Genomic DNA, 9,048 nt, shown 5'->3' on the forward strand with positions numbered 1-9,048 from the left:
AAAGAGAGAGAGAGAGAGAGAGAGAGAGAGAGAGAGAGAGAGAGAGAGAGTGTTTTAATATTTATTTTTTAGTTTTTCGGTGGACACAACATCTTTATTTTTTTATTTTTATGTGGTGCTGAGGATGGAACCCAGTGCCCCGCGCAGGCCAGGCGAGCACACTACTGTTGGAGCCACATCCCCAGCCCCAGGAACTCCCTATTTTTGAGACATTTGGGGAACCACCCATCTATCATCTCCCTTGTGGCTTTAAAGACCTTCCAAAAGGAAGAAGATAAAAGAAAGGAGAATATCATTATGACCATCACCAGACATCTCCTGGGTTGATTTATAACAGCTGCTGGAAACCTTCTTATACTGGAAAAGAAGAGCCATATATGTGGGTTTAGAGGTCATATTACCAGTTGTTCAGGGGACTCTCCTCAGCTCAGAGACTTCAATGGGAATCTTCTTCCAGGCAGCTGCCTCCCTTCCAGAATCTTCTTCTCCTGAGAATTCTTGAAACATTTTTGACAGTAATAGGTGAAAATTGCCTGCTTTCCAGGAATGGAAGCATCAGAGCTATCTAGGTTACACAGAGAAATATCAGGGACCTGGCCTGAAAGCCATGGGTAAACTTGGCTAATCCCTACTTTGACATGGTCCCCTTCAGAGAGATTTTTGGCCAAGCCACACTACCCAATTCCAGGGCAGACCTGCCCCTCCAGATTTATAAGATTGATATGGGGATTAGGCACCTCCCTTCAGGACCTCTTGTTTATTTCTGTTTCCAGATGGGATCAAATTCTTCCAAAATCCCATGAGATTCACCTCTCCTGTCTGCTCAAAAACTGGAATAATTTGGACTCCCAATAAAAGAGAAAGTCTTTGATATTCTTTTTTTGGTGGGGGGATACTGGGGATTGAACTCAGGGGCACTCAACCACTGAGCCACATCCCCAGCCCTATTTTGTATTTTATTTAGAGACAGGGTCTCACTGAGTTGCTTAGAACCTCATTTTTGCTGATGCTGGCTTAGAATTTTAAATCCTTAGGCCTCAGCCTCCCAAACCATTGGGATCACAGGCATGTGCTACCATACCCCACTCCTTGATATTATTTTGCACTGAGGCCTGGCCTCAGTACCCACTGGGAGATGGAAAACAATAGCCACCTAAGGGTATAGTACCATTCAGCAATTAAACCAGACACCAAATCCTCAGAAGAGAAAAACTTACCCAAAGAGGAAAAGGGACCTTTACCAGTTAAACAGAAAATTCCCTCAGCCCCATCTGAAGGAAAGATCCTCAGACCTTCCGGCTGTTATCAGATCTTTATGACTTAGCATGGAAGTACGTTATGTTGTTTTGAGTCAGACTGACTTCCTTGAAAAAACAAAGGGTCTTAGAGAAGACTATTAAAACAGGAAATGGCATGTAAATCAATGGATGTGTAACTGATGTGATTCTGCAATCTGTATACGGGGTAAAAATGGGAGTTCATAACCCACTTGAATCAAAGTGTGAAATATGATATATCAAGAACTATGTAGGGGCTGGGGATGTGGCTCAAGCGGTAGCGCGCTCGCCTGGCATGCGTGCGGCCCGGGTTCGATCCTCAGCACCACATACAAACAAAGATGTGTCCACCGAAAACTAAGAAATAAATATTAAAAAAAAAAAGAACTATGTAATGTTTTGAACAACCAACAATAAAAAATTTAAAAAAAATAAGACAGGAAATGACTGCTGCGCAGCAGGGGGAGAGAAAGTAACCGTGGCTGGCAGGAGTTGGAGTACTCCCTCTGGGAGTCAGGCAGTTCCCCTCACGGAACCCAATTGAGATGCTGACAAAGATAGAGATTAATGAGACAGGTGTGTGTGTGTGTGTGTGTGAGTGTGTGTGTGTGTGTGTGTGTAGAAGGGCTTTTGCTTATGCTCAGTTAACAAATGTGATTCAGGGAAGAGAGCCACCAGGGACCATATCACGGAAACCCCAAGAGGCTATTACTAATATTGAGCCAGAGTATGTTTGGCCAGAGTGTGATGGAGGAAATTTTCCTTAAATATAGGTTCGTGACCCAATCTGCCCAAGACTTCCAGAGGAAACTCCAAAAACTGGCTGTGGAACCAGACAAAACCTTGGACCAATGAGTCAGACTACTAAAATAGTGTTTTATAATAGAGACCTAGAAAAAAAAAAAGAACAAATGACATGGAGAATTAGTGGCAGCCCTGCAGGTGTAGGTACAAAGATACCTGTCAGCCTCTTGCTTCTCTTGGGAAAGGAAGGGCATTTTAAGAAGGAATGTCCCCAGAGGTACAAATCTCCCAGAGCACCCCCTGGACCCTGCCCACTATGTGGTGGTGTCAGGGGGTGGAATATTGGAAGGTGAGGTAGCCTTCAAATCTACTAGAATTGAGGCCACTGCCTACCAGTTCTCCATGACAAGACTCGGGGGCTTCCTCATGGGAGCCGAAAAGGAACAGCCCGAGGAGCCCCAGGTGGCCTTGCTTGTGGACAAGCACCAGATAAACTTTCTTCTCAACACTGGAACTCGGTTTTCAGTCCTACCCTTCCCTACTGAACCTTGGTCCCAAGATAACCCTTCAGGGTACATAAAGCCAGTCCCCTAAGTGATGGTATTTTACTAGACTCTTGCTTATCCATGTGGTGATTTTCACTTCTGTCACTTCTTTCTTATTATGCCAGAATTCCAACCCCTATCTTAGGGAGAGACTTATTATCTCAATGAAATAGATTTTTGAGACCTATTATCTCAAATTATTGTTACCACCTGGGATATAACATTGTATGTCTCTAATGGAAATGGATATAGATCCCAATCTGGTCAAACAATAATATAGGGGAAGAGCATGAACTGCAATGCTTGTGAAAATACATTTAAGGATCCCTCATACTTCCCTCATCAGAAGCAATATCCCTTTAGACCAGAGACCAAGGAGGGATTGACACACATCATATTAAGATTGAAATGACAGGGACTTTGGATAGAGTGCTCTAGCCCTACAATACTCATCCTATAGTGAGAGTCTGAAAGGGCCCCAACAAATGAATGTTAGTTCAGGACCTTCAAATACGCAAAGAGCCAGCAGTCCCTTTGCATTCAGTCGTTCCAAATCCATATACTCTCCTCCTCCAGATCCCCAAGTGAACTGCTTATTGTTCTGTCCTAGACCTAAAGGAGAGGGATTTGGAGACAGTCCCTCTTTGTTGGAACAAGCAATGGCACAGACTTCATGGACTGGTCATAACCTAAAACAGTGTCACTTCAACGTACAGATGACCTTCTTTTATGTGGAGCTTCCAAAAAATAATTTCAGAGGGCATTGTCTCTCTCCTCAATTTCCTGGCCAATAGGGGATATAAAGTATCCTGAGACAAGTGTCGATTGTGCCTTATGTTACCTGTGTAGGTATGATACTGGAAGGTAAAACTCAAAAAACTTGGCTTAGAAAAAATTCAACCCATATTGTCACATCCCCTTCCTCTGATTAGTAAAACAACCCAGGGTGTTTCTGCAAACAACTGGATATTGTAGAATCTGGATCCCTGGATATGCTGAGAAGGCAAGACCCCTCTATGAGTGCCTTAAGGAAGTACTGGGGAAATCTCAGGCAATTATTAATTGGACTCCAGAAGCAAGGAAAGCCTTCAATTCATTAAAAACAGCTCTTACCCAAGCCCCTGATCTGGGCCTAAACACTTTCAATTACATGATACAGAAAGGAATGGAGTGACACTGGGGATGATCACTCAATCACTGGGAGCCACTCCCCAGCCAGCACAATACCAAAGTGAAGAATCAGACAAGATGGCCTGGATGTCTCACAGCTGTGGCTGCGCAGGACAACTGGTCCTGAGCAAATAGACTTATTTTGGAAGGCCCCTGACTGCACTCACCTCCCATGACATAGCAGTCTTTTTTTTTTTTTTTTTTTTTTTTTTTTTTGGTACTGGGGATTGAATTTAGAGGCACTTAACCACTGAGCCACAACTCCAGCCTTTTTTGTATTTTACTTAGAAACAGGGTCTCATTGAGTTTCTTAGGGCCTTGCTAAGTTGCTGAGGCCTACTGAGCCACTGGGATTATAGGCATGCACCACCAAGACTCACTCTTTCTATTCAGCATTCTTTTTTTGTTGAAATTCCTCATCTGGAGAGATCAGTAATAAATCTAACAATTATGCTCCATGAATCTTGAAAAGCTACTGTAAATTCTACTAAGTCTCAACAAAGGAACATAGATTCACTGGCACAAGTCATGTTACAAAATAGGAGAGGGTTAGATATGTGCCGGGTTGAATGAAACCTGTTGTATGTATATTAACTCATCTGGAGTAGCTGAAGAGAACCTTAGGAGAATCAAAAAAACATATACACATAATAGATGAATTCAAGGAACAAGCAGGGGTACAAGGGAGTTCATTATACAACTTGTTCTCCTTTGGGTAAGTCTCCTCACCTGGATACTAACCTTTTTGGTAACTTTCACCATGATTTCATTAATTGTGTGCTTTGAGCCATGCCTTTTCTTTTTTTCCCAATGAAGATTCTTCTAATTCAAAGCAGAAGTTACAACATCTAATCATATTTACCAAGTATCAGTATGTCTGTGGTATACAAACTGTCGGAAAAGGTCATACAGTAGAACACCCAACCTCAGGCATTTCAGTGTTACTCTCTCCACATTCTATTGCACAAAACTTACAGGGCATGGACCATGCCTTTTCAACTGTCTTGTCCATTTTGTATCCTCTCGTATAGAGGCAATAAAACATCAGATGATGTTACAAATGGAACCCCAAATGGACCTCCCTCCATACATCTACCATGGACCCGTTGATAGACCCATAGATGTAAATCATCAGGGTCAGCCTCTGGACCAGCCTGCTGTTTCCCACTTGCCCTGGATCTTCCTCAGAAGAATATCCCAATTATTCCCATGTTACTTCTTGTCAGCCTGAAGTAGTTAGAGTTGTCACCATCACAACTCCCAACAGTAGGTGGGATATCCTCCCAGCTCCAGGTCCCCTTCTCTCCCAAGAAATTTGTCACTGCCACTTTTGGAATAAACCTGCTGTTTGTTTGCTATCTGTGTGTCCTATTCTTCAATTCTTTGCTGAATGGAGACAATGAACCCAAGACCCCTGGACAGTTACACGTCATCACAAGGATCTTCAAGGAGGTGCTCTCGATGGTGCCAACATCTCCAAGGAGGCCTGAGCCCATCCCCCATGCCACAGTATCTTCATACTGTAGCCACATCCTGTGCCACAAACTTTGAAATAAAAGGGAGGCTCAAGAGGCTTGGTGCCAAGGAGGAGCTCTCAGCCCTGGAAGAGATAGTGTTCCAGCAGTTCACTGCGTGCTTAAAAGAATCTCTGGAAGCATATAGGTGAGAAAAGAAAGGCAAGAAGGAAGCTTCAAAGCAAAACCAGAAGGACGGAGAAAAACACACTCAGAAGAGTAAGACAGAAGCAGTGGCGAGACAATAAAGAAGATGAGGAAGTCTAGAGAAGAAGAGAAGGAAAAGGAGGACTTGGAGAATTGAATAGAGTGAGAGACCATGGCACTGTGGAAGCTCCCACACCAAAAGGTGGTGCAGATTTACCAGAAGCTTTTCCCTGCTGGGCACAGGTACCTGGGTAAACCAAAATAAACACTAACTAGAATCATCAAAAACAGTGCTTCCCAGATTCAGAGGTTCCAAGTGGCAGAACCCTTTTTTGTTTCACTAGTCTGAAGGCTAGGACTTTTTGGTAAGGGATTCTGAGTGGCTAATTAAATTAGTTGATTTGATGTTTCTTGTTTACTTTGTTTATAGCTAGGTGGTTTTTTGATCCCAACTCTCCTTACCCTTCCAAAAAAAAGTGATGACTTGCATGCTGCCTGCCGTCCTGCAGACCAGAGATAGTGAAGGCTTGGGGTAAACTGGAGCTCTGGTCATGGTCAGCCGATGTTTGAACGTACAGTTTTGGCAATAATAGCTTATTAAGAATGGTCAAGGGGCTGGGACTGCCTCGGTGCTGGAGAACTTGCCGAGCATGTGTGAGGCACTGGGTTTAGTTCTTGGTACCACATATGAATAAATAAAATAAAGGTCCATTTACAACAACAACAAAAAAGAATGATCAAGATGGTTTAGCTTTAAGAAATGAGGAATCTGTGGGAAAATGATGAACTCTGTCATCTCTTCACTTGACAGTTGCATTAATTTGACTTCTGTTTTTTTCTGAACACACTTGGCTTGCAGCCCTCTCAGGTGGCCCGCAGACATTTACCTGTGGGGTGGCTGCACTCTGGCATGTATGTTTTTAAATTGGCAGTGTTGATTGGAATTAGTCAAGCCAGGGTGCTAGTGTCTCACTTTTACAGCAGATGGCACACCCCTCACTGCTTACCTCTGTGCAGCTCTGGGACTGTCACCTTCTGAAAGGTGCAAGCTCTCCACTTTCTCCTCTTGTACTCCATCTCCCAGGCTCCTGTCCTTGCTTTCCATTCTCTGATTCATGATGAGCTTAGACTTTATCTCCTCTAGGCACAACTGTCCCTTGCTGCTTCTCTCCTCCTATTTCTCTTCTGCCTCTTCTCTACTTTCTCTCCCTCTTTTACTCATTTCACCCACCAAACTAGGAATTCTGATCACATGCCTAACATCCCAAAGTGCAGGCTCCTCTGATTCCTTAGTTCTAATATTGTATCTTAAAACACGATTTTGTGAAAAACTCCTCTGAACCTTGAGGGAAATCTGACGGTGGCCGTGAATCTAACCCCTACCTCAAATTCCCCTTTAACTTCTGCAGTGTCCCCATTGGCCTCTCTTAGCTTTTTCCTCTTTCCACTCAGTGCTCTAAAGCATCTTTTGTCTCAGTTGAGCACTCTGGATTTGACGAGGTACTGTAGTACAGTTTAACACCATAATTCATTAGATACAATGAAAAGTTTTTTGATAATTGAAGACTGTTTCGAAGATTATAAAGCTTTGTAGAAATAAAAAAAATGTTTTTTAAAAAAGTGACAGATGCTATTGCATTGGATTTGGAAGCCACATTATGGATATTATGTTAATAATATTAAGGGGCACAGGGCATCTATTATCATATTTTTAGATGCTATATTATGGATATCACCTTAACATTAAAAGCCACAGGGTACATATGAGTTTTAGATGCTAGAGAATGAATATTAAAGGTCACAGGATGGCTATTATATTATAGACCATAGTATGGCTAAAGGCTGGGGTTGGGGTTGAGGCTCAGTGGTAAAGCATTTGCCTAGCATGTGTAAGGCACTGGGTTCAATCCTCAGCACCACATAAAAATAAATAAAATAAAGGTCCATTTACAACTAAAAAATATTGCCGCAGTCTGGCTGGGCACAATGCAGGAGCCACTTATCAAGCACAAACAAACTTTATTTTTAGAACACACATGCCACACCACACGAGCTCTTCAGGAATTCCCTCAGAGCCCAACTGCCACCACCGGCTTCCCACAAACCTCTCAACCCCCCCCCCCCACTCCTCCTGCTCTTGAGGCAGATTGACTGGGTCGTGTGGGCGGAGCCAAAAAAAGTCCCCCAATGAGCAGCAATGTGGTCTGAAAGGGCGGGGAAACAGCCCAATGAGCATCACCGCAGAGGAGCCAAGGATATTATATTACTGTTAGAGGCCACAGTGTGGCTATTATGTTAACATTAAAGGCCATATGGCAAATGTTAGTGTTCAAGGCACTCCATGATTGCTGTATTAGTATCAGAGGCCACATGTGGACATATTAACATCAAAGGTCACTATGGATAATACATTAGCATTAGAGGCTGCATTTGAGTAACACATTAGCATTATAACATCACCATATCAGTGTTATGACACAGCTGGGTCCTGGAAGGTGGTGTGTGGCCTCTGGGACTTAGCACAGTATGCTGCAATTCAGGGGTGCATGTGCGCTTCCTATTGGCATTCCTGAGAAGTGGAAGAAATTCAGTACTGTACCCAGATTATTCAAGGACATGATTTTGGAAATTCAAACTAAAATGAAACCCAGAATCCATGGTTTTTTCAAAAAAGTGGTGATTGAATAAGTTTTTGGGAACCATATTGAGTGAAATGAATATAGTCTATAACTATTATTTGAGAAAACTAAAAAAAAATTCTAAAAGGAAACAAGAAAATCTATGTAATCTTAGACTTAATGATGAGGGTGTTGTTTTTTTTTTTTGTGTGTGTGTGTGTGTGTGTGTGTATGTATGTGTGTGTGTTCTGGTACTGGGGATTGAACACAGGACCTCACACATGCTGGATATTCTCTCTAGTACTGAGCTACATCCACAGCCCCTGGTGATGAGTTTTAATACAAATACTAAATACCAATTGATAGAATAAAAATATTGATAACACGTTGTATAAAATTAACACCACATGCGGTGTTGCATGCCTATAATACCAATTGCTCAAAAGGCCAGCCTGGGAGGGCTGGCGCTGTAGCTTGGTGTCAGAGTGCTTACCTAGTACATGTGAGGAACTGGATTCAATCCTTAGCATTTCGTAAAAAAAAATAAATAAATAAATTCATAAAGGCACACTGTCCATCCACAACTACAAAAAAAAATTAAGGGCTGGGGATGTGGCTCAAGCGGTAGCGCGCTCGCCTGGCATGCGTGCGGCCCGGGTTCGATCCTCAGCACCACATACAAACAAAGATGTTGTGTCTGATGAAAACTAAAAAAATAAATAAATAAATATTAAAAAAAAAAAAAATTAACAAAGACTAGCCTGGGAGATTTTGAAGGGGATAGGATGTAGCTCAGTGGTAGAGCACTTGCCTAGCTTGTGTAAGGCCCTGGGTTCAATCCCCAACACCACATAAAAAAAAAAAATTAAATTTTCTACTCTGTGAAAGAACAAAAAGGACAACCACAGATAGAAATTATTTACAAAACACATTTCCAAGAAGAAATTTTTATTAGAAATACACAAAGAATTCTTTAAAAACCAACAACTAAGCCAGGTGCAGTGGCATACACCTTTAATCCCAGCAGCTCAGG

This window comes from Marmota marmota, unplaced genomic scaffold (genome assembly GCF_001458135.2).
Source record: "Marmota marmota marmota unplaced genomic scaffold, marMar, whole genome shotgun sequence".
Classification (NCBI taxonomy): domain Eukaryota; kingdom Metazoa; phylum Chordata; class Mammalia; order Rodentia; family Sciuridae; genus Marmota; species Marmota marmota.